The 22,392-nt window shown below is 44.4% G+C and overlaps 10 non-coding genes and 3 pseudogenes across 10 annotated transcripts; all 13 read left to right on the top strand.

The window, feature by feature from the left end:
* The first annotated feature begins 883 nt into the window (after positions 1-883).
* On the top strand, positions 884-1,074 carry LOC141223208 (U2 spliceosomal RNA). The gene has a single exon (XR_012290845.1). It is a non-coding gene; the product is annotated as a U2 spliceosomal RNA (small nuclear RNA).
* Positions 1,075-2,189: 1,115 nt separating this feature from the next.
* LOC141223207 (U2 spliceosomal RNA) lies at positions 2,190-2,380 on the top strand. Its single transcript, XR_012290844.1, has one exon. It is a non-coding gene; the product is annotated as a U2 spliceosomal RNA (small nuclear RNA).
* Positions 2,381-3,495: 1,115 nt separating this feature from the next.
* On the top strand, positions 3,496-3,686 carry LOC141223206 (U2 spliceosomal RNA). The gene has a single exon (XR_012290843.1). It is a non-coding gene; the product is annotated as a U2 spliceosomal RNA (small nuclear RNA).
* Positions 3,687-4,801: 1,115 nt separating this feature from the next.
* LOC141223204 (U2 spliceosomal RNA) lies at positions 4,802-4,992 on the top strand. Its single transcript, XR_012290841.1, has one exon. It is a non-coding gene; the product is annotated as a U2 spliceosomal RNA (small nuclear RNA).
* A 6,825-nt stretch (positions 4,993-11,817) lies between these two features.
* LOC141223488 (U2 spliceosomal RNA) lies at positions 11,818-11,990 on the top strand (annotated as a pseudogene).
* Positions 11,991-13,105: 1,115 nt separating this feature from the next.
* On the top strand, positions 13,106-13,296 carry LOC141223203 (U2 spliceosomal RNA). The gene has a single exon (XR_012290840.1). It is a non-coding gene; the product is annotated as a U2 spliceosomal RNA (small nuclear RNA).
* Positions 13,297-14,411: 1,115 nt separating this feature from the next.
* On the top strand, positions 14,412-14,602 carry LOC141223202 (U2 spliceosomal RNA). Its single transcript, XR_012290839.1, has one exon. It is a non-coding gene; the product is annotated as a U2 spliceosomal RNA (small nuclear RNA).
* A 1,112-nt stretch (positions 14,603-15,714) lies between these two features.
* Positions 15,715-15,806, top strand: LOC141223533 (U2 spliceosomal RNA; annotated as a pseudogene).
* A 760-nt stretch (positions 15,807-16,566) lies between these two features.
* LOC141223509 (U2 spliceosomal RNA) lies at positions 16,567-16,797 on the top strand (annotated as a pseudogene).
* A 1,115-nt stretch (positions 16,798-17,912) lies between these two features.
* LOC141223201 (U2 spliceosomal RNA) lies at positions 17,913-18,103 on the top strand. The gene has a single exon (XR_012290838.1). It is a non-coding gene; the product is annotated as a U2 spliceosomal RNA (small nuclear RNA).
* A 1,115-nt stretch (positions 18,104-19,218) lies between these two features.
* On the top strand, positions 19,219-19,409 carry LOC141223200 (U2 spliceosomal RNA). Its single transcript, XR_012290837.1, has one exon. It is a non-coding gene; the product is annotated as a U2 spliceosomal RNA (small nuclear RNA).
* Positions 19,410-20,524: 1,115 nt separating this feature from the next.
* On the top strand, positions 20,525-20,715 carry LOC141223198 (U2 spliceosomal RNA). The gene has a single exon (XR_012290836.1). It is a non-coding gene; the product is annotated as a U2 spliceosomal RNA (small nuclear RNA).
* Positions 20,716-21,830: 1,115 nt separating this feature from the next.
* On the top strand, positions 21,831-22,021 carry LOC141223197 (U2 spliceosomal RNA). The gene has a single exon (XR_012290835.1). It is a non-coding gene; the product is annotated as a U2 spliceosomal RNA (small nuclear RNA).
* Positions 22,022-22,392: the final 371 nt, after the last annotated feature.

Genomic DNA, 22,392 nt, shown 5'->3' with positions numbered 1-22,392 from the left:
TTTTACTTCCTTTTGGATAAACAGACATATTAGGCAAGCATTTTGGAGCTTTCACCTAAATAACTACAGGTGGTGAGATAAGCTGCACAATATAATTGACCTTTCAGTATATTGTTGCACACACACCATCTATTTAGCAAATGCCCTTGTTATCAACAGCAGCCTTTTAAACTCACCTGAGCTAACAGGTATGTGCGCTGGTTACTCTGCTGCGCTTAAAATTTCTTTTTTGGTTTGCTACAATGCCTTTTCTGAAACGTTGTCTCCTTCTGCTGGAACACTGACTTCTTTCATTTAATGCCTGCAGACTATAAAAGAGAACCCAACCCAAAAAGTTTGGTTGATTAGTCTGTGGCATTCTGTTAAACTGTTGCTTATGGCGGTCTCTGTGAGCTTCTCAGCGACATTCAGCCAGCCAGGTATCCTGCCTGCAGTAGATGGAATGTGGCAATGGAACGCTGGCTGCGCGTGTCATAATAGGCTCTGAGCCTTTATATACCTGTGCACAGCAGCAGCCACCTTCAGTCTGCTGCTGGACAGCCAGCAGCAGCAGCAGCAGGAGAGGTATGTAATCAGGAGCCCTCCTGCTAAGGGTAGACAGCTGCTCGTTCCACCCCACCCCCCGCCTTAATTGGTTCTCCTCCCTTCCAACGGTGTTGAGGCGGGTGGGAACAGCAGGGGGTGAAGGTGCTGTGTTTAAAGAGGTGGAGTTATGCAGATCTAAAACGCGTGGATTGCAGCAGCAGCAAGCCGAAAAGTGCAGGCATGTAAGGGATCTAGAGGTTGACAACATGTCTTCTTAACGGGAGTCCAGGAGCTCATCTCCACAAATGGACTTTTCAGGATCCTTGGGTGGCTCCGTAGTTTGAAACCAATTCTGGTTATCGCTTCTCGGCCTTTTGGCTAAGATCAAGTGTAGTATCTGTTCTTATCAGTTTAATATCTGATACGTCCCCTATCTGGGGACCATATATTAAATGGATTTTTAGAACAGGGAGATGGAAAAAGAGCTTGCTCTGTCCACTCCACGCATTGACCTGGTATTGCAGTATCTCCAGGACCGGTGCACCCCTTCTTTAATGCAGTTTCTAAAATCAGAAAGAATTGAATTCAATGTTTTTTGTTCATTTTGCTTGTTTGTCGGATTTTGGGATGGACTCTTTGGCTTTGCTTTTCTTCTCCTCATTGGATTTTTCATGTTCAAAGTTGCAGAAGCCAGATTACAAGCTCATTTTGGTTCAACTTCAGCAACTGTGCATTGCATTGCCATGTAATGTGATGCAATGCTATCTTTCTAGCTCTCCCTTTTTACTTCCTTTTGGATAAACAGACATATTAGGCAAGCATTTTGGAGCTTTCACCTAAATAACTACAGGTGGTGAGATAAGCTGCACAATATAATTGACCTTTCAGTATATTGTTGCACACACACCATCTATTTAGCAAATGCCCTTGTTATCAACAGCAGCCTTTTAAACTCACCTGAGCTAACAGGTATGTGCGCTGGTTACTCTGCTGCGCTTAAAATTTCTTTTTTGGTTTGCTACAATGCCTTTTCTGAAACGTTGTCTCCTTCTGCTGGAACACTGACTTCTTTCATTTAATGCCTGCAGACTATAAAAGAGAACCCAACCCAAAAAGTTTGGTTGATTAGTCTGTGGCATTCTGTTAAACTGTTGCTTATGGCGGTCTCTGTGAGCTTCTCAGCGACATTCAGCCAGCCAGGTATCCTGCCTGCAGTAGATGGAATGTGGCAATGGAACGCTGGCTGCGCGTGTCATAATAGGCTCTGAGCCTTTATATACCTGTGCACAGCAGCAGCCACCTTCAGTCTGCTGCTGGACAGCCAGCAGCAGCAGCAGCAGGAGAGGTATGTAATCAGGAGCCCTCCTGCTAAGGGTAGACAGCTGCTCGTTCCACCCCACCCCCCGCCTTAATTGGTTCTCCTCCCTTCCAACGGTGTTGAGGCGGGTGGGAACAGCAGGGGGTGAAGGTGCTGTGTTTAAAGAGGTGGAGTTATGCAGATCTAAAATGCGTGGATTGCAGCAGCAGCAAGCCGAAAAGTGCAGGCATGTAAGGGATCTAGAGGTTGACAACATGTCTTCTTAACGGGAGTCCAGGAGCTCATCTCCACAAATGGACTTTTCAGGATCCTTGGGTGGCTCCGTAGTTTGAAACCAATTCTGGTTATCGCTTCTCGGCCTTTTGGCTAAGATCAAGTGTAGTATCTGTTCTTATCAGTTTAATATCTGATACGTCCCCTATCTGGGGACCATATATTAAATGGATTTTTAGAACAGGGAGATGGAAAAAGAGCTTGCTCTGTCCACTCCACGCATTGACCTGGTATTGCAGTATCTCCAGGACCGGTGCACCCCTTCTTTAATGCAGTTTCTAAAATCAGAAAGAATTGAATTCAATGTTTTTTGTTCATTTTGCTTGTTTGTCGGATTTTGGGATGGACTCTTTGGCTTTGCTTTTCTTCTCCTCATTGGATTTTTCATGTTCAAAGTTGCAGAAGCCAGATTACAAGCTCATTTTGGTTCAACTTCAGCAACTGTGCATTGCATTGCCATGTAATGTGATGCAATGCTATCTTTCTAGCTCTCCCTTTTTACTTCCTTTTGGATAAACAGACATATTAGGCAAGCATTTTGGAGCTTTCACCTAAATAACTACAGGTGGTGAGATAAGCTGCACAATATAATTGACCTTTCAGTATATTGTTGCACACACACCATCTATTTAGCAAATGCCCTTGTTATCAACAGCAGCCTTTTAAACTCACCTGAGCTAACAGGTATGTGCGCTGGTTACTCTGCTGCGCTTAAAATTTCTTTTTTGGTTTGCTACAATGCCTTTTCTGAAACGTTGTCTCCTTCTGCTGGAACACTGACTTCTTTCATTTAATGCCTGCAGACTATAAAAGAGAACCCAACCCAAAAAGTTTGGTTGATTAGTCTGTGGCATTCTGTTAAACTGTTGCTTATGGCGGTCTCTGTGAGCTTCTCAGCGACATTCAGCCAGCCAGGTATCCTGCCTGCAGTAGATGGAATGTGGCAATGGAACGCTGGCTGCGCGTGTCATAATAGGCTCTGAGCCTTTATATACCTGTGCACAGCAGCAGCCACCTTCAGTCTGCTGCTGGACAGCCAGCAGCAGCAGCAGCAGGAGAGGTATGTAATCAGGAGCCCTCCTGCTAAGGGTAGACAGCTGCTCGTTCCACCCCACCCCCCGCCTTAATTGGTTCTCCTCCCTTCCAACGGTGTTGAGGCGGGTGGGAACAGCAGGGGGTGAAGGTGCTGTGTTTAAAGAGGTGGAGTTATGCAGATCTAAAACGCGTGGATTGCAGCAGCAGCAAGCCGAAAAGTGCAGGCATGTAAGGGATCTAGAGGTTGACAACATGTCTTCTTAACGGGAGTCCAGGAGCTCATCTCCACAAATGGACTTTTCAGGATCCTTGGGTGGCTCCGTAGTTTGAAACCAATTCTGGTTATCGCTTCTCGGCCTTTTGGCTAAGATCAAGTGTAGTATCTGTTCTTATCAGTTTAATATCTGATACGTCCCCTATCTGGGGACCATATATTAAATGGATTTTTAGAACAGGGAGATGGAAAAAGAGCTTGCTCTGTCCACTCCACGCATTGACCTGGTATTGCAGTATCTCCAGGACCGGTGCACCCCTTCTTTAATGCAGTTTCTAAAATCAGAAAGAATTGAATTCAATGTTTTTTGTTCATTTTGCTTGTTTGTCGGATTTTGGGATGGACTCTTTGGCTTTGCTTTTCTTCTCCTCATTGGATTTTTCATGTTCAAAGTTGCAGAAGCCAGATTACAAGCTCATTTTGGTTCAACTTCAGCAACTGTGCATTGCATTGCCATGTAATGTGATGCAATGCTATCTTTCTAGCTCTCCCTTTTTACTTCCTTTTGGATAAACAGACATATTAGGCAAGCATTTTGGAGCTTTCACCTAAATAACTACAGGTGGTGAGATAAGCTGCACAATATAATTGACCTTTCAGTATATTGTTGCACACACACCATCTATTTAGCAAATGCCCTTGTTATCAACAGCAGCCTTTTAAACTCACCTGAGCTAACAGGTATGTGCGCTGGTTACTCTGCTGCGCTTAAAATTTCTTTTTTGGTTTGCTACAATGCCTTTTCTGAAACGTTGTCTCCTTCTGCTGGAACACTGACTTCTTTCATTTAATGCCTGCAGACTATAAAAGAGAACCCAACCCAAAAAGTTTGGTTGATTAGTCTGTGGCATTCTGTTAAACTGTTGCTTATGGCGGTCTCTGTGAGCTTCTCAGCGACATTCAGCCAGCCAGGTATCCTGCCTGCAGTAGATGGAATGTGGCAATGGAACGCTGGCTGCGCGTGTCATAATAGGCTCTGAGCCTTTATATACCTGTGCACAGCAGCAGCCACCTTCAGTCTGCTGCTGGACAGCCAGCAGCAGCAGCAGCAGGAGAGGTATGTAATCAGGAGCCCTCCTGCTAAGGGTAGACAGCTGCTCGTTCCACCCCACCCCCCGCCTTAATTGGTTCTCCTCCCTTCCAACGGTGTTGAGGCGGGTGGGAACAGCAGGGGGTGAAGGTGCTGTGTTTAAAGAGGTGGAGTTATGCAGATCTAAAATGCGTGGATTGCAGCAGCAGCAAGCCGAAAAGTGCAGGCATGTAAGGGATCTAGAGGTTGACAACATGTCTTCTTAACGGGAGTCCAGGAGCTCATCTCCACAAATGGACTTTTCAGGATCCTTGGGTGGCTCCGTAGTTTGAAACCAATTCTGGTTATCGCTTCTCGGCCTTTTGGCTAAGATCAAGTGTAGTATCTGTTCTTATCAGTTTAATATCTGATACGTCCCCTATCTGGGGACCATATATTAAATGGATTTTTAGAACAGGGAGATGGAAAAAGAGCTTGCTCTGTCCACTCCACGCATTGACCTGGTATTGCAGTATCTCCAGGACCGGTGCACCCCTTCTTTAATGCAGTTTCTAAAATCAGAAAGAATTGAATTCAATGTTTTTTGTTCATTTTGCTTGTTTGTCGGATTTTGGGATGGACTCTTTGGCTTTGCTTTTCTTCTCCTCATTGGATTTTTCATGTTCAAAGTTGCAGAAGCCAGATTACAAGCTCATTTTGGTTCAACTTCAGCAACTGTGCATTGCATTGCCATGTAATGTGATGCAATGCTATCTTTCTAGCTCTCCCTTTTTACTTCCTTTTGGATAAACAGACATATTAGGCAAGCATTTTGGAGCTTTCACCTAAATAACTACAGGTGGTGAGATAAGCTGCACAATATAATTGACCTTTCAGTATATTGTTGCACACGCACCATCTATTTAGCAAATGCCCTTGTTATCAACAGCAGCCTTTTAAACTCACCTGAACTAACAGGTATGTGCGCTGGTTACTCTGCTGCGCTTAAAATTTCTTTTTTGGTTTGCTACAATGCCTTTTCTGAAACGTTGTCTCCTTCTGCTGGGACACTGACTTCTTTCATTTAATGCCTGCAGACTATAAAAGAGAACCCAACCCAAAAAGTTTGGTTGATTAGTCTGTGGCATTCTGTTAAACTGTTGCTTATGGCGGTCTCTGTGAGCTTCTCAGCGACATTCAGCCAGCCAGGTATCCTGCCTGCAGTAGATGGAATGTGGCAATGGAACGCTGGCTGCGCATGTCATAATAGGCTCTGAGCCTTTATATACCTGTGCACAGCAGCAGCCACCTTCAGTCTGCTGCTGGACAGCCAGCAGCAGCAGCAGCAGGAGAGGTATGTAATCAGGAGCCCTCCTGCTAAGGGTAGACAGCTGCTCGTTCCACCCCACCCCCCGCCTTAATTGGTTCTCCTCCCTTCCAACGGTGTTGAGGCGGGTGGGAACAGCAGGGGGTGAAGGTGCTGTGTTTAAAGAGGTGGAGTTATGCAGATCTAAAACGCGTGGATTGCAGCAGCAGCAAGCCGAAAAGTGCAGGCATGTAAGGGATCTAGAGGTTGACAACATGTCTTCTTAACGGGAGTCCAGGAGCTCATCTCCACAAATGGACTTTTCAGGATCCTTGGGTGGCTCCGTAGTTTGAAACCAATTCTGGTTATCGCTTCTCGGCCTTTTGGCTGATATCAGGTGCAGTGATCTAACGGTTGCTGCCTTGGTCTTGGCTGAGAGGTGCCCGGGGTACCCGGCTCCTTGGCCTGGGGGGATCGTCTCACCTTTTGGTGGGACTTCACCCCCCTGCTGCTATTAGGGAGCTGGCTTAGTCCCTGGGCAACAAGTTGCGATCCCCAGGCGAAAGGCCGAGCCCGTGGTGACGGTAAGCCTTTGCCACTTTGGTGAGATGCCTTGTTCATTTCAATTTTCCACTGGCTCCGGCCAGATCAGGAACTCGGTGCGTATCGAGGTTCCAGCAAACCACGTCGGATATGACAACCCCCGTGAGTTCTATGTACAGATTTTGAGAGATCTGTTGAACGTGAAAGATCATGATGTTTACTGCCTGCAGGAGAAGGGGCAGAGTACATATATTCTCACGTTCTCGACCAAGGTTGCCTGCCAGCACTTTTACGAATGCGTTAAGGGCCACCGTAACAGCAAGCTGTTGGACGGAGTGATTTTTACGGGTCTCTATGGCGGAGTTGACGTTCCCCTTGTGGTATACATGTTTAACCCCCATGTGTCCACAGATGATAATGAGCTTTTTCTGAGCAGATATTGTACATCTGTCAGATTTACGGGGAACGTCAAAGGTCGGAGTGGTTTCTGGAATGGGAAACGACGCTTTATGGTACGCTTCAGACTTGACCCTGGGGGTGTAGAAGGCCTTATGCACCCCCCCTCCACAGTGGTGCTGGGAAGAGACCATGGCTACCTCTTCTATGATGGACAACCATTCAGGTGTCGTAGGTGTGGTGACCTTGGTCACATACAGAGCGATTGTAAGAACGAGCGGATGAGTCAGTGCCACAACTGTGGACAATGGGGTCATGCCTCAAAGGACTGTAAGAACAGTAAGACCTGCAGTGGGTGCGGAATGTCTACTCACCTGTTCAGTAATTGTCCGATGCGGACAAGGTCTCGTGGTGGCTCTCGGGCGCCTGCGGCTAGTTCCGCAGGAGTTCCTGCTGATGCCAGCAGGGTCAGCCCGGGTGACCCCAGAAAAAGCTTTGTGGACCTTACTAAAGGTCAAAAACAGTCTGACTCAGTCGATGCTCTGTCGGTACCTTTGCGGAAAAACCCGGCCTCTGTAGCCGAGGTCACGCCTTTGCCTACTCCTGCAGGGGTCCAGGTTTCACCTGGTGGGGAGATGGCACCTTCTCAGAGCGGAAATGAGAGGGAACCAAAAAAGAGGCGAAAATCTGGAGCTGTTGGTACGAATCCAGATGTCCATCCAGATACCCCTGCTGATGCCAGCACAGATGTTGGACCAGATGTCTGCCCTGATGCCAGTCCAGACGGATGCCCTGATGCCAATCCAGATGGATGCCCTGATGCCAATCCAGACGGATGCCCTGATGCCAATCCAGATGGATGTCCTGATGCCAACCCAGATGGATGCCCTGATGCCAGTCCAGATGGATGTCCTGATGCCAGTCCAGATGGATGTCCTGGAACCATTCCTGATGGATGTCCTGTTGCCTGCCTGGATGATAGAGGTCGTGCAGTGGTTGGTGAACCTGTTGCTGGTCCTGATGGTCATCCTGCTCCGGAGATGATGTCCCTTGGTGCTCCTGGAGGGTCTGCGGGTATTCCACCTGCTGCAGTGCCTGGTGAGGATCGGGTGGATTCGGAGGATCGGATGGATCTCAGCGCCAGTGGTAAGAGAAGTCGTGAAGAGGCGCAGGAGGAGCATAACCTGCCTCAGATGTCCCGTAAAGTCTTTCTATCTAGTGCTGCAAAAATTCTCAGCCCAGAGGGGACTAACTTAATTGAGGATTTCACGGACTCAGATGAAACGGACAGTTTACGAACTGTGTCATCCCTTCCTTCACCTTCTCTGTCACAAATTATTGATTCAGATTCAGAGTATAATGAATCAATAAAAAACACCTAACATGGCAGAAATCCGTGTTGCCTCACTAAATGTGAGAAGCCTAAAGAGCCCTGTTAGACGGGCTGCTTTGTTTGCTTGGTTAATGACTCTGAACTTTGACATTTTTTTCCTGCAAGAATGCGGTATTGATCACGATTTGTCATACCCCAACTTAAAAATGGACTGGTCAGCAGGACCCTCTATTTGGTCAGGGTCCAATGAAAATAAAGCTGCCGGGGTTGGGATTTTATTCAAATGTCAAAATGTTAATGTTTTATCCATCACTGAAATAGTTCCAGGTCGTGCCTTATCAACTCATGTTATTTTAAATGGTTTTACCTGTCGTCTTATTAATGTTTATGCATCCCCAGAGAAAAATGAGCGTGCTTCCCTTTTTAATGTCATCCCTTTGTTTTTATCAGGTCCGTCCCCTGTGATAGTGGGAGGGGATTTTAACTGTGTCATGTTGGGGGAGGGGAGGAGTGGAGGTGATACTAATGGAAGAACAGACAAAACATCCAGTCTGTTAAAACATTTGACAACGGACCTCAAATTATTAGATGCTTGGAGAAAGTCCTACCCTACTGACCCTGGGCATACATGGAGGGGTAGAGGGATGTCATCTCGTATTGATTTTATTTTTTCCTCTTCTGATGTTTTTAAACCTAAGAATGCTGGTCTAATAGAAAATATTTTTTCTGATCATGTATTACTATACAATGTATTGCAAACTCCACAGGAAGCAAAAGTTGGAAAAGGTATGTGGAAATTGAATGTGCTCTTATTAGAAGACGAACTGGTAAGGGCGGAGTTTTATGCAAAGTATGAGAGTTGGAGAAGACGGAAACACCCAAATCAGAGTATGTTGGGGTGGTGGGAGTGTGTTAAAACCCGTATTAAAGAATTTTTTATTAAAATTGGTAAAAGGAAGGCACGTGAAAAAAGGAAATGTTTTAAAGATTTTAATGTCAGGATGCAAACTCTCCTTAAGCTTAAGGGGTGGGGAGTACCTGGTGTGGATGATGAGATTGCCAAGATCCAGACAGAAATCCAAAAATTCCTGGAACAAAAGGGTAAAGAAATTATATTTAATACCCGTGTGAAATATTTGGAAGAGGGTGAGACCTGCTCAAGGTTTTTCTTTAAAAAAATGAGTGACAAAAAACAAGTGATTACTGAGCTAGAAGGACAATCTTCCACTGAGGGCATTTTAGAGCATACTGCTAATTTTTATAGAGATCTTTTTAGTATTAAAAATGTTGATGAACCTGCTTTTACAGAGAATCTTAATGTTTTATCCCAGTTTTTAAATAAAGATGACCAGATTTTTTTAGCTAAAGAACTTTTACCCAGTGAAATTGAAGAGACCCTTAAGAGTTTTAATAAAGGTAAGGCTCCTGGATCAGATGGCCTTCCTATTGAATTTTATCTTTGCTTTTGGGATCTAATTAAGGAGGATTTTATACAAGTAGTTTGTGAAGCCTCTAAGGCTGATTTATTACCATATTCATGGCGTAAAAGTATGATTACATTAATTTTTAAGAAAGGTGATAAATCAAAGTTGGAGAATTGGAGGCCTATTTCACTATTAAATACAGACTACAAGATTTTAGCTAAAGTTGTTGCTGGTCGTCTTAAAGCAGTTATTAAAAATGTAATTCATCCAGATCAGGTGTGTGGTGTCCCCGGGAGATCAATCTGGGAGCATCTAAACCTAATTCGTGATCTTATCTGGTTTCAAAAAGATAGAAAACAGCCACTAGCTATTTTATCTTTGGATTTTATGAAAGCGTTTGATAGGGTCTCCCACTTTTATCTTTTTAAAGTTATGGGAAAGATGGGGTTACCTGATTCTTTTATTCAGAAAATTGCGCTTTTATACAAACAGTCATCTGCCCGGATTTTAGTCAATGGTTTTTTAACTAGAGAGGTGGAGCTTCTTTCCGGTGTTAAACAAGGTTGCCCCATGTCCCCACTTTTATTTGTCTGCTCCATTGAGCCACTGTTGTGCCTGCTGCGTCGGGACAAGGTGGTTAGGGGCATTTTTATTCCGGGTGGGGGTGGACAACAAGTTAAAGCCATTGGATATATGGATGACATATCTGTATATGGCACTAGCTCAGCATCTATTAACAGAGCAATTCTAATTACTGAAATTTTTAGTGCTGGGTCTGGGTTTAAGTTGAATATAAATAAATGTGACTGTATGATTATGGGTCAATGGGAGTCAGATCCGCCTAGGGTTCCCACACAAACAGTAGGAATCAAGATCCTGGGTGTCTTGTTTAATCCTGCTAATGATGGTATTGAAAACTGGGATTTGGTTTTGAATAAATTAAATCAGAAGATCTCTTTATGGCAAACTCGAAAACTAACAATGGAGGGCAAGATTCTTGTAATTAAAATGGTTTTGCTTCCTATCATTTTGTATGCCGCTATGGTTTTTCCCCCTAATTCTCTGTATCTTAAAAGACTTATGAAGCCCATGTTTTATTTTCTGTGGGGATCCAAAATGGAGAAATTGAGGAGGGAGGTGGTATGTAAAAGCAAGAAAAATGGGGGTAAAGGGTTCCCTGATTTAAAATTGTTTTTATTTATCAAGTTTTTTGTATTTTGTTGCAAAAGCTTGAATAATGTTGGGGCTTTCTCTTGTTTTCTTAGATATACAACTGGGTTTCTTTTCCGAAAGTTGAACTTCAGTATGACTGTTAATTGTCCTTTTCTCTTATCTCCCCCTAAGCATTACAAGATCTTGGAGAAGGTCATTTCAGAATATGATCTGACCCAAGTTGATCGTCAGCTTTTATTTGATCAACGTAAGTTAACAGTTATTTGTAAGGGACATGAGGAGATGGAGGATGTGTCTAATTTTTCCATCTCCAGGTGCCGCCTGGTGTGGAACAACGTGGCCTGTCCTGCACTTAGCAACTCACAAAAGGATTTAGCTTGGCAGGTTGTTCACCAATGTCTCCCTACGAGAGCTTTTCAGCATCATAGGGGGCTGGTGGCTAGTGCTAGATGTCCCAGAGAAAGATGCGCCCCAAACGAGTCAGTGTTTCATTTACTGTGGGATTGCCCCTACGCACAAGAGCTATGGCAGACGGTGGGCACCCTCCTAAAATGGATATGTGGTATACAAACCCTTAATTGTGACATTATAATATATGGGATAATTAAATGCCCAACCATGAAACAAGCACGAGTCGCATGGCTTATAATAAACTGTTTAAAAGAAGCTTTATGGAAAGTGCGCAATATATTATTGTTTAAACGTGAATTTATTCCTGTCAAAGATTGTATTGGGCTTGCTCTTTGTGAAATGTTTACATACTACCTGAGAGATTGTAAAAAGATGGGAATCAATGAAGCAAAAAAGCTATGGTGTTTGCAAATTTGGAATATGTATTTATTTATGTAAATTATATGCAAAACTGTGTTTTATGCTTTTTATGCTTTTAAGTGCATTTTAATTCTGACTCTGTATTAGTTTTATGTCATATTTTATTCCAGTATTTGTGATTTGTTTCAAATATTGTATCGGATATGTTCTTTGTGAAAAGTTTTCATACTACCTGATTGTAAAAAGATAAAGTTAAAAAGCTATGGTGTTTGCATTTGACATATGTATTTATTTATGCAAATTATATGCAAAACTGTGTTTTATGCTTTTTATGCTTTTATGCGCTTTTTAAATCTGACCTTGTATTTGTTTTATGTCATATTTTATTCAAGTCTTTGTGATTTGTTTGTAATTTATGATGTATGTCTGATTTAAATAAAGCTTGTTTGAAAACGGATCTGTTCTTATCAGTTTAATATCTGATACGTCCCCTATCTGGGGACCATATATTAAATGGATTTTTAGAACAGGGAGATGGAAAAAGAGCTTGCTCTGTCCACTCCACGCATTGACCTGGTATTGCAGTATCTCCAGGACCGGTGCACCCCTTCTTTAATGCAGTTTCTAAAATCAGAAAGAATTGAATTCAATGTTTTTTGTTCATTTTGCTTGTTTGTCGGATTTTGGGATGGACTCTTTGGCTTTGCTTTTCTTCTCCTCATTGGATTTTTCATGTTCAAAGTTGCAGAAGCCAGATTACAAGCTCATTTTGGTTCAACTTCAGCAACTGTGCATTGCATTGCCATGTAATGTGATGCAATGCTATCTTTCTAGCTCTCCCTTTTTACTTCCTTTTGGATAAACAGACATATTAGGCAAGCATTTTGGAGCTTTCACCTAAATAACTACAGGTGGTGAGATAAGCTGCACAATATAATTGACCTTTCAGTATATTGTTGCACACACACCATCTATTTAGCAAATGCCCTTGTTATCAACAGCAGCCTTTTAAACTCACCTGAGCTAACAGGTATGTGCGCTGGTTACTCTGCTGCGCTTAAAATTTCTTTTTTGGTTTGCTACAATGCCTTTTCTGAAACGTTGTCTCCTTCTGCTGGAACACTGACTTCTTTCATTTAATGCCTGCAGACTATAAAAGAGAACCCAACCCAAAAAGTTTGGTTGATTAGTCTGTGGCATTCTGTTAAACTGTTGCTTATGGCGGTCTCTGTGAGCTTCTCAGCGACATTCAGCCAGCCAGGTATCCTGCCTGCAGTAGATGGAATGTGGCAATGGAACGCTGGCTGCGCGTGTCATAATAGGCTCTGAGCCTTTATATACCTGTGCACAGCAGCAGCCACCTTCAGTCTGCTGCTGGACAGCCAGCAGCAGCAGCAGCAGGAGAGGTATGTAATCAGGAGCCCTCCTGCTAAGGGTAGACAGCTGCTCGTTCCACCCCACCCCCCGCCTTAATTGGTTCTCCTCCCTTCCAACGGTGTTGAGGCGGGTGGGAACAGCAGGGGGTGAAGGTGCTGTGTTTAAAGAGGTGGAGTTATGCAGATCTAAAACGCGTGGATTGCAGCAGCAGCAAGCCGAAAAGTGCAGGCATGTAAGGGATCTAGAGGTTGACAACATGTCTTCTTAACGGGAGTCCAGGAGCTCATCTCCACAAATGGACTTTTCAGGATCCTTGGGTGGCTCCGTAGTTTGAAACCAATTCTGGTTATCGCTTCTCGGCCTTTTGGCTAAGATCAAGTGTAGTATCTGTTCTTATCAGTTTAATATCTGATACGTCCCCTATCTGGGGACCATATATTAAATGGATTTTTAGAACAGGGAGATGGAAAAAGAGCTTGCTCTGTCCACTCCACGCATTGACCTGGTATTGCAGTATCTCCAGGACCGGTGCACCCCTTCTTTAATGCAGTTTCTAAAATCAGAAAGAATTGAATTCAATGTTTTTTGTTCATTTTGCTTGTTTGTCGGATTTTGGGATGGACTCTTTGGCTTTGCTTTTCTTCTCCTCATTGGATTTTTCATGTTCAAAGTTGCAGAAGCCAGATTACAAGCTCATTTTGGTTCAACTTCAGCAACTGTGCATTGCATTGCCATGTAATGTGATGCAATGCTATCTTTCTAGCTCTCCCTTTTTACTTCCTTTTGGATAAACAGACATATTAGGCAAGCATTTTGGAGCTTTCACCTAAATAACTACAGGTGGTGAGATAAGCTGCACAATATAATTGACCTTTCAGTATATTGTTGCACACACACCATCTATTTAGCAAATGCCCTTGTTATCAACAGCAGCCTTTTAAACTCACCTGAGCTAACAGGTATGTGCGCTGGTTACTCTGCTGCGCTTAAAATTTCTTTTTTGGTTTGCTACAATGCCTTTTCTGAAACGTTGTCTCCTTCTGCTGGAACACTGACTTCTTTCATTTAATGCCTGCAGACTATAAAAGAGAACCCAACCCAAAAAGTTTGGTTGATTAGTCTGTGGCATTCTGTTAAACTGTTGCTTATGGCGGTCTCTGTGAGCTTCTCAGCGACATTCAGCCAGCCAGGTATCCTGCCTGCAGTAGATGGAATGTGGCAATGGAACGCTGGCTGCGCGTGTCATAATAGGCTCTGAGCCTTTATATACCTGTGCACAGCAGCAGCCACCTTCAGTCTGCTGCTGGACAGCCAGCAGCAGCAGCAGCAGGAGAGGTATGTAATCAGGAGCCCTCCTGCTAAGGGTAGACAGCTGCTCGTTCCACCCCACCCCCCGCCTTAATTGGTTCTCCTCCCTTCCAACGGTGTTGAGGCGGGTGGGAACAGCAGGGGGTGAAGGTGCTGTGTTTAAAGAGGTGGAGTTATGCAGATCTAAAACGCGTGGATTGCAGCAGCAGCAAGCCGAAAAGTGCAGGCATGTAAGGGATCTAGAGGTTGACAACATGTCTTCTTAACGGGAGTCCAGGAGCTCATCTCCACAAATGGACTTTTCAGGATCCTTGGGTGGCTCCGTAGTTTGAAACCAATTCTGGTTATCGCTTCTCGGCCTTTTGGCTAAGATCAAGTGTAGTATCTGTTCTTATCAGTTTAATATCTGATACGTCCCCTATCTGGGGACCATATATTAAATGGATTTTTAGAACAGGGAGATGGAAAAAGAGCTTGCTCTGTCCACTCCACGCATTGACCTGGTATTGCAGTATCTCCAGGACCGGTGCACCCCTTCTTTAATGCAGTTTCTAAAATCAGAAAGAATTGAATTCAATGTTTTTTGTTCATTTTGCTTGTTTGTCGGATTTTGGGATGGACTCTTTGGCTTTGCTTTTCTTCTCCTCATTGGATTTTTCATGTTCAAAGTTGCAGAAGCCAGATTACAAGCTCATTTTGGTTCAACTTCAGCAACTGTGCATTGCATTGCCATGTAATGTGATGCAATGCTATCTTTCTAGCTCTCCCTTTTTACTTCCTTTTGGATAAACAGACATATTAGGCAAGCATTTTGGAGCTTTCACCTAAATAACTACAGGTGGTGAGATAAGCTGCACAATATAATTGACCTTTCAGTATATTGTTGCACACACACCATCTATTTAGCAAATGCCCTTGTTATCAACAGCAGCCTTTTAAACTCACCTGAGCTAACAGGTATGTGCGCTGGTTACTCTGCTGCGCTTAAAATTTCTTTTTTGGTTTGCTACAATGCCTTTTCTGAAACGTTGTCTCCTTCTGCTGGAACACTGACTTCTTTCATTTAATGCCTGCAGACTATAAAAGAGAACCCAACCCAAAAAGTTTGGTTGATTAGTCTGTGGCATTCTGTTAAACTGTTGCTTATGGCGGTCTCTGTGAGCTTCTCAGCGACATTCAGCCAGCCAGGTATCCTGCCTGCAGTAGATGGAATGTGGCAATGGAACGCTGGCTGCGCGTGTCATAATAGGCTCTGAGCCTTTATATACCTGTGCACAGCAGCAGCCACCTTCAGTCTGCTGCTGGACAGCCAGCAGCAGCAGCAGGAGAGGTATGTAATCAGGAGCCCTCCTGCTAAGGGTAGACAGCTGCTCGTTCCACCCCACCCCCCGCCTTAATTGGTTCTCCTCCCTTCCAACGGTGTTGAGGCGGGTGGGAACAGCAGGGGGTGAAGGTGCTGTGTTTAAAGAGGTGGAGTTATGCAGATCTAAAACGCGTGGATTGCAGCAGCAGCAAGCCGAAAAGTGCAGGCATGTAAGGGATCTAGAGGTTGACAACATGTCTTCTTAACGGGAGTCCAGGAGCTCATCTCCACAAATGGACTTTTCAGGATCCTTGGGTGGCTCCGTAGTTTGAAACCAATTCTGGTTATCGCTTCTCGGCCTTTTGGCTAAGATCAAGTGTAGTATCTTTTGAAAAGGCGGTTTTGGATGTTGGCCGCCCTAGTAGATTGATACATTATGCACACTGGGGTTTAGGCGCTTGTTAGTACGCCAGGTGGCTAATATAGTCATCTGGTGGAAAGCATGGCCCCCCAGGATCGACGCCATTGGGCCGGGGAAGATCGAAAGCCCGAAGTGTGAAGTGCCCCAGGAGTGGTGACCCTGGGGTGCCTTAACTCACTGGGATTGGGAACCCCACTTGAGTTTATGGCACATTTGCACAAGCACTTCAAATTTTCTTTCTTCGCACACACCCTTATTCCGGGCCTTCTGGCCTTAGGATGGGGAATTTTTCAATTCCCGGTCGAAGGTCCGGGCAGTATTATACTGTGAAACCTTCACTATTTATTTAATTTCTTTGTCACTGTGTGTCCACTTATTCACGTGTGTCACGTCCTACTAGGATTTTGTCGGGATGCGGTTCCCTTACGGGTTCCTCTCTTGGCAGGTCTAGGGGGGGAGTGTGTGGCCATCAGGTTCCGCTCCCCCCTGAACCCCCCTGGCTCTCCTCTTTCGGGAGGAGAGCGTTGTTGGCTCCCCTCTTCCGGGAGGGGAGCACAGTCTTTGGCTCCCAGTGCCTTGCTCGGGTGAGAACTCGGGCAGGTGCTGGGGGTAAGATTGGGTCGCCTCTGGCTTCGGCTGGAGGTGGCTTTTTGTCCCTGTTCCTCGCTGTGGCCTTTTGGCTCGGAGGGACGGGGAATGGTTTGGGGGACCCTTCTCCTTTTGGAGAGGGTTTCAAGAAGACCAGCATCCTAGTGCACTTTTTTTGTGGCACTTGTCACTTTTTTAAGCGCACTCGGGTTTTGTACACGAATTCGGGCTAAAAAAAAAAAAAAGAAAAAAAAAAAAAAAAAAAAATCTGTTCTTATCAGTTTAATATCTGATACGTCCCCTATCTGGGGACCATATATTAAATGGATTTTTAGAACAGGGAGATGGAAAAAGAGCTTGCTCTGTCCACTCCACGCATTGACCTGGTATTGCAGTATCTCCAGGACCGGTGCACCCCTTCTTTAATGCAGTTTCTAAAATCAGAAAGAATTGAATTCAATGTTTTTTGTTCATTTTGCTTGTTTGTCGGATTTTGGGATGGACTCTTTGGCTTTGCTTTTCTTCTCCTCATTGGATTTTTCATGTTCAAAGTTGCAGAAGCCAGATTACAAGCTCATTTTGGTTCAACTTCAGCAACTGTGCATTGCATTGCCATGTAATGTGATGCAATGCTATCTTTCTAGCTCTCCCTTTTTACTTCCTTTTGGATAAACAGACATATTAGGCAAGCATTTTGGAGCTTTCACCTAAATAACTACAGGTGGTGAGATAAGCTGCACAATATAATTGACCTTTCAGTATATTGTTGCACACACACCATCTATTTAGCAAATGCCCTTGTTATCAACAGCAGCCTTTTAAACTCACCTGAGCTAACAGGTATGTGCGCTGGTTACTCTGCTGCGCTTAAAATTTCTTTTTTGGTTTGCTACAATGCCTTTTCTGAAACGTTGTCTCCTTCTGCTGGAACACTGACTTCTTTCATTTAATGCCTGCAGACTATAAAAGAGAACCCAACCCAAAAAGTTTGGTTGATTAGTCTGTGGCATTCTGTTAAACTGTTGCTTATGGCGGTCTCTGTGAGCTTCTCAGCGACATTCAGCCAGCCAGGTATCCTGCCTGCAGTAGATGGAATGTGGCAATGGAACGCTGGCTGCGCGTGTCATAATAGGCTCTGAGCCTTTATATACCTGTGCACAGCAGCAGCCACCTTCAGTCTGCTGCTGGACAGCCAGCAGCAGCAGCAGCAGGAGAGGTATGTAATCAGGAGCCCTCCTGCTAAGGGTAGACAGCTGCTCGTTCCACCCCACCCCCCGCCTTAATTGGTTCTCCTCCCTTCCAACGGTGTTGAGGCGGGTGGGAACAGCAGGGGGTGAAGGTGCTGTGTTTAAAGAGGTGGAGTTATGCAGATCTAAAACGCGTGGATTGCATCAGCAGCAAGCCGAAAAGTGCAGGCATGTAAGGGATCTAGAGGTTGACAACATGTCTTCTTAACGGGAGTCCAGGAGCTCATCTCCACAAATGGACTTTTCAGGATCCTTGGGTGGCTCCGTAGTTTGAAACCAATTCTGGTTATCGCTTCTCGGCCTTTTGGCTAAGATCAAGTGTAGTATCTGTTCTTATCAGTTTAATATCTGATACGTCCCCTATCTGGGGACCATATATTAAATGGATTTTTAGAACAGGGAGATGGAAAAAGAGCTTGCTCTGTCCACTCCACGCATTGACCTGGTATTGCAGTATCTCCAGGACCGGTGCACCCCTTCTTTAATGCAGTTTCTAAAATCAGAAAGAATTGAATTCAATGTTTTTTGTTCATTTTGCTTGTTTGTCGGATTTTGGGATGGACTCTTTGGCTTTGCTTTTCTTCTCCTCATTGGATTTTTCATGTTCAAAGTTGCAGAAGCCAGATTACAAGCTCATTTTGGTTCAACTTCAGCAACTGTGCATTGCATTGCCATGTAATGTGATGCAATGCTATCTTTCTAGCTCTCCCTTTTTACTTCCTTTTGGATAAACAGACATATTAGGCAAGCATTTTGGAGCTTTCACCTAAATAACTACAGGTGGTGAGATAAGCTGCACAATATAATTGACCTTTCAGTATATTGTTGCACACACACCATCTATTTAGCAAATGCCCTTGTTATCAACAGCAGCCTTTTAAACTCACCTGAGCTAACAGGTATGTGCGCTGGTTACTCTGCTGCGCTTAAAATTTCTTTTTTGGTTTGCTACAATGCCTTTTCTGAAACGTTGTCTCCTTCTGCTGGAACACTGACTTCTTTCATTTAATGCCTGCAGACTATAAAAGAGAACCCAACCCAAAAAGTTTGGTTGATTAGTCTGTGGCATTCTGTTAAACTGTTGCTTATGGCGGTCTCTGTGAGCTTCTCAGCGACATTCAGCCAGCCAGGTATCCTGCCTGCAGTAGATGGAATGTGGCAATGGAACGCTGGCTGCGCGTGTCATAATAGGCTCTGAGCCTTTATATACCTGTGCACAGCAGCAGCCACCTTCAGTCTGCTGCTGGACAGCCAGCAGCAGCAGCAGCAGGAGAGGTATGTAATCAGGAGCCCTCCTGCTAAGGGTAGACAGCTGCTCGTTCCACCCCACCCCCCGCCTTAATTGGTTCTCCTCCCTTCCAACGGTGTTGAGGCGGGTGGGAACAGCAGGGGGTGAAGGTGCTGTGTTTAAAGAGGTGGAGTTATGCAGATCTAAAACGCGTGGATTGCAGCAGCAGCAAGCCGAAAAGTGCAGGCATGTAAGGGATCTAGAGGTTGACAACATGTCTTCTTAACGGGAGTCCAGGAGCTCATCTCCACAAATGGACTTTTCAGGATCCTTGGGTGGCTCCGTAGTTTGAAACCAATTCTGGTTATCGCTTCTCGGCCTTTTGGCTAAGATCAAGTGTAGTATCTGTTCTTATCAGTTTAATATCTGATACGTCCCCTATCTGGGGACCATATATTAAATGGATTTTTAGAACAGGGAGATGGAAAAAGAGCTTGCTCTGTCCACTCCACGCATTGACCTGGTATTGCAGTATCTCCAGGACCGGTGCACCCCTTCTTTAATGCAGTTTCTAAAATCAGAAAGAATTGAATTCAATGTTTTTTGTTCATTTTGCTTGTTTGTCGGATTTTGGGATGGACTCTTTGGCTTTGCTTTTCTTCTCCTCATTGGATTTTTCATGTTCAAAGTTGCAGAAGCCAGATTACAAGCTCATTTTGGTTCAACTTCAGCAACTGTGCATTGCATTGCCATGTAATGTGATGCAATGCTATCTTTCTAGCTCTCCCTTTTTACTTCCTTTTGGATAAACAGACATATTAGGCAAGCATTTTGGAGCTTTCACCTAAATAACTACAGGTGGTGAGATAAGCTGCACAATATAATTGACCTTTCAGTATATTGTTGCACACACACCATCTATTTAGCAAATGCCCTTGTTATCAACAGCAGCCTTTTAAACTCACCTGAGCTAACAGGTATGTGCGCTGGTTACTCTGCTGCGCTTAAAATTTCTTTTTTGGTTTGCTACAATGCCTTTTCTGAAACGTTGTCTCCTTCTGCTGGAACACTGACTTCTTTCATTTAATGCCTGCAGACTATAAAAGAGAACCCAACCCAAAATGTTTGGTTGATTAGTCTGTGGCATTCTGTTAAACTGTTGCTTATGGCGGTCTCTGTGAGCTTCTCAGCGACATTCAGCCAGCCAGGTATCCTGCCTGCAGTAGATGGAATGTGGCAATGGAACGCTGGCTGCGCGTGTCATAATAGGCTCTGAGCCTTTATATACCTGTGCACAGCAGCAGCCACCTTCAGTCTGCTGCTGGACAGCCAGCAGCAGCAGCAGCAGGAGAGGTATGTAATCAGGAGCCCTCCTGCTAAGGGTAGACAGCTGCTCGTTCCACCCCACCCCCCGCCTTAATTGGTTCTCCTCCCTTCCAACGGTGTTGAGGCGGGTGGGAACAGCAGGGGGTGAAGGTGCTGTGTTTAAAGAGGTGGAGTTATGCAGATCTAAAACGCGTGGATTGCAGCAGCAGCAAGCCGAAAAGTGCAGGCATGTAAGGGATCTAGAGGTTGACAACATGTCTTCTTAACGGGAGTCCAGGAGCTCATCTCCACAAATGGACTTTTCAGGATCCTTGGGTGGCTCCGTAGTTTGAAACCAATTCTGGTTATCGCTTCTCGGCCTTTTGGCTAAGATCAAGTGTAGTATCTGTTCTTATCAGTTTAATATCTGATACGTCCCCTATCTGGGGACCATATATTAAATGGATTTTTAGAACAGGGAGATGGAAAAAGAGCTTGCTCTGTCCACTCCACGCATTGACCTGGTATTGCAGTATCTCCAGGACCGGTGCACCCCTTCTTTAATGCAGTTTCTAAAATCAGAAAGAATTGAATTCAATGTTTTTTGTTCATTTTGCTTGTTTGTCGGATTTTGGGATGGACTCTTTGGCTTTGCTTTTCTTCTCCTCATTGGATTTTTCATGTTCAAAGTTGCAGAAGCCAGATTACAAGCTCATTTTGGTTCAACTTCAGCAACTGTGCATTGCATTGCCATGTAATGTGATGCAATGCTATCTTTCTAGCTCTCCCTTTTTACTTCCTTTTGGATAAACAGACATATTAGGCAAGCATTTTGGAGCTTTCACCTAAATAACTACAGGTGGTGAGATAAGCTGCACAATATAATTGACCTTTCAGTATATTGTTGCACACACACCATCTATTTAGCAAATGCCCTTGTTATCAACAGCAGCCTTTTAAACTCACCTGAGCTAACAGGTATGTGCGCTGGTTACTCTGCTGCGCTTAAAATTTCTTTTTTGGTTTGCTACAATGCCTTTTCTGAAACGTTGTCTCCTTCTGCTGGAACACTGACTTCTTTCATTTAATGCCTGCAGACTATAAAAGAGAACCCAACCCAAAAAGTTTGGTTGATTAGTCTGTGGCATTCTGTTAAACTGTTGCTTATGGCGGTCTCTGTGAGCTTCTCAGCGACATTCAGCCAGCCAGGTATCCTGCCTGCAGTAGATGGAATGTGGCAATGGAACGCTGGCTGCGCGTGTCATAATAGGCTCTGAGCCTTTATATACCTGTGCACAGCAGCAGCCACCTTCAGTCTGCTGCTGGACAGCCAGCAGCAGCAGCAGCAGGAGAGGTATGTAATCAGGAGCCCTCCTGCTAAGGGTAGACAGCTGCTCGTTCCACCCCACCCCCCGCCTTAATTGGTTCTCCTCCCTTCCAACGGTGTTGAGGCGGGTGGGAACAGCAGGGGGTGAAGGTGCTGTGTTTAAAGAGGTGGAGTTATGCAGATCTAAAACGCGTGGATTGCAGCAGCAGCAAGCCGAAAAGTGCAGGCATGTAAGGGATCTAGAGGTTGACAACATGTCTTCTTAACGGGAGTCCAGGAGCTCATCTCCACAAATGGACTTTTCAGGATCCTTGGGTGGCTCCGTAGTTTGAAACCAATTCTGGTTATCGCTTCTCGGCCTTTTGGCTAAGATCAAGTGTAGTATCTGTTCTTATCAGTTTAATATCTGATACGTCCCCTATCTGGGGACCATATATTAAATGGATTTTTAGAACAGGGAGATGGAAAAAGAGCTTGCTCTGTCCACTCCACGCATTGACCTGGTATTGCAGTATCTCCAGGACCGGTGCACCCCTTCTTTAATGCAGTTTCTAAAATCAGAAAGAATTGAATTCAATGTTTTTTGTTCATTTTGCTTGTTTGTCGGATTTTGGGATGGACTCTTTGGCTTTGCTTTTCTTCTCCTCATTGGATTTTTCATGTTCAAAGTTGCAGAAGCCAGATTACAAGCTCAATTTGGTTCAACTTCAGCAACTGTGCATTGCATTGCCATGTAATGTGATGCAATGCTATCTTTCTAGCTCTCCCTTTTTACTTCCTTTTGGATAAACAGACATATTAGGCAAGCATTTTGGAGCTTTCACCTAAATAACTACAGGTGGTGAGATAAGCTGCACAATATAATTGACCTTTCAGTATATTGTTGCACACACACCATCTATTTAGCA

The sequence above is a fragment of the Phyllobates terribilis genome, unplaced genomic scaffold (genome assembly GCF_046119375.1).
Source record: "Phyllobates terribilis strain yellow unplaced genomic scaffold, ASM4611937v1 Scaffold_376__1_contigs__length_1858288, whole genome shotgun sequence".
Lineage (NCBI taxonomy): Eukaryota > Metazoa > Chordata > Amphibia > Anura > Dendrobatidae > Phyllobates > Phyllobates terribilis.
This window is presented reverse-complemented; position numbering and strand designations above follow the sequence as displayed.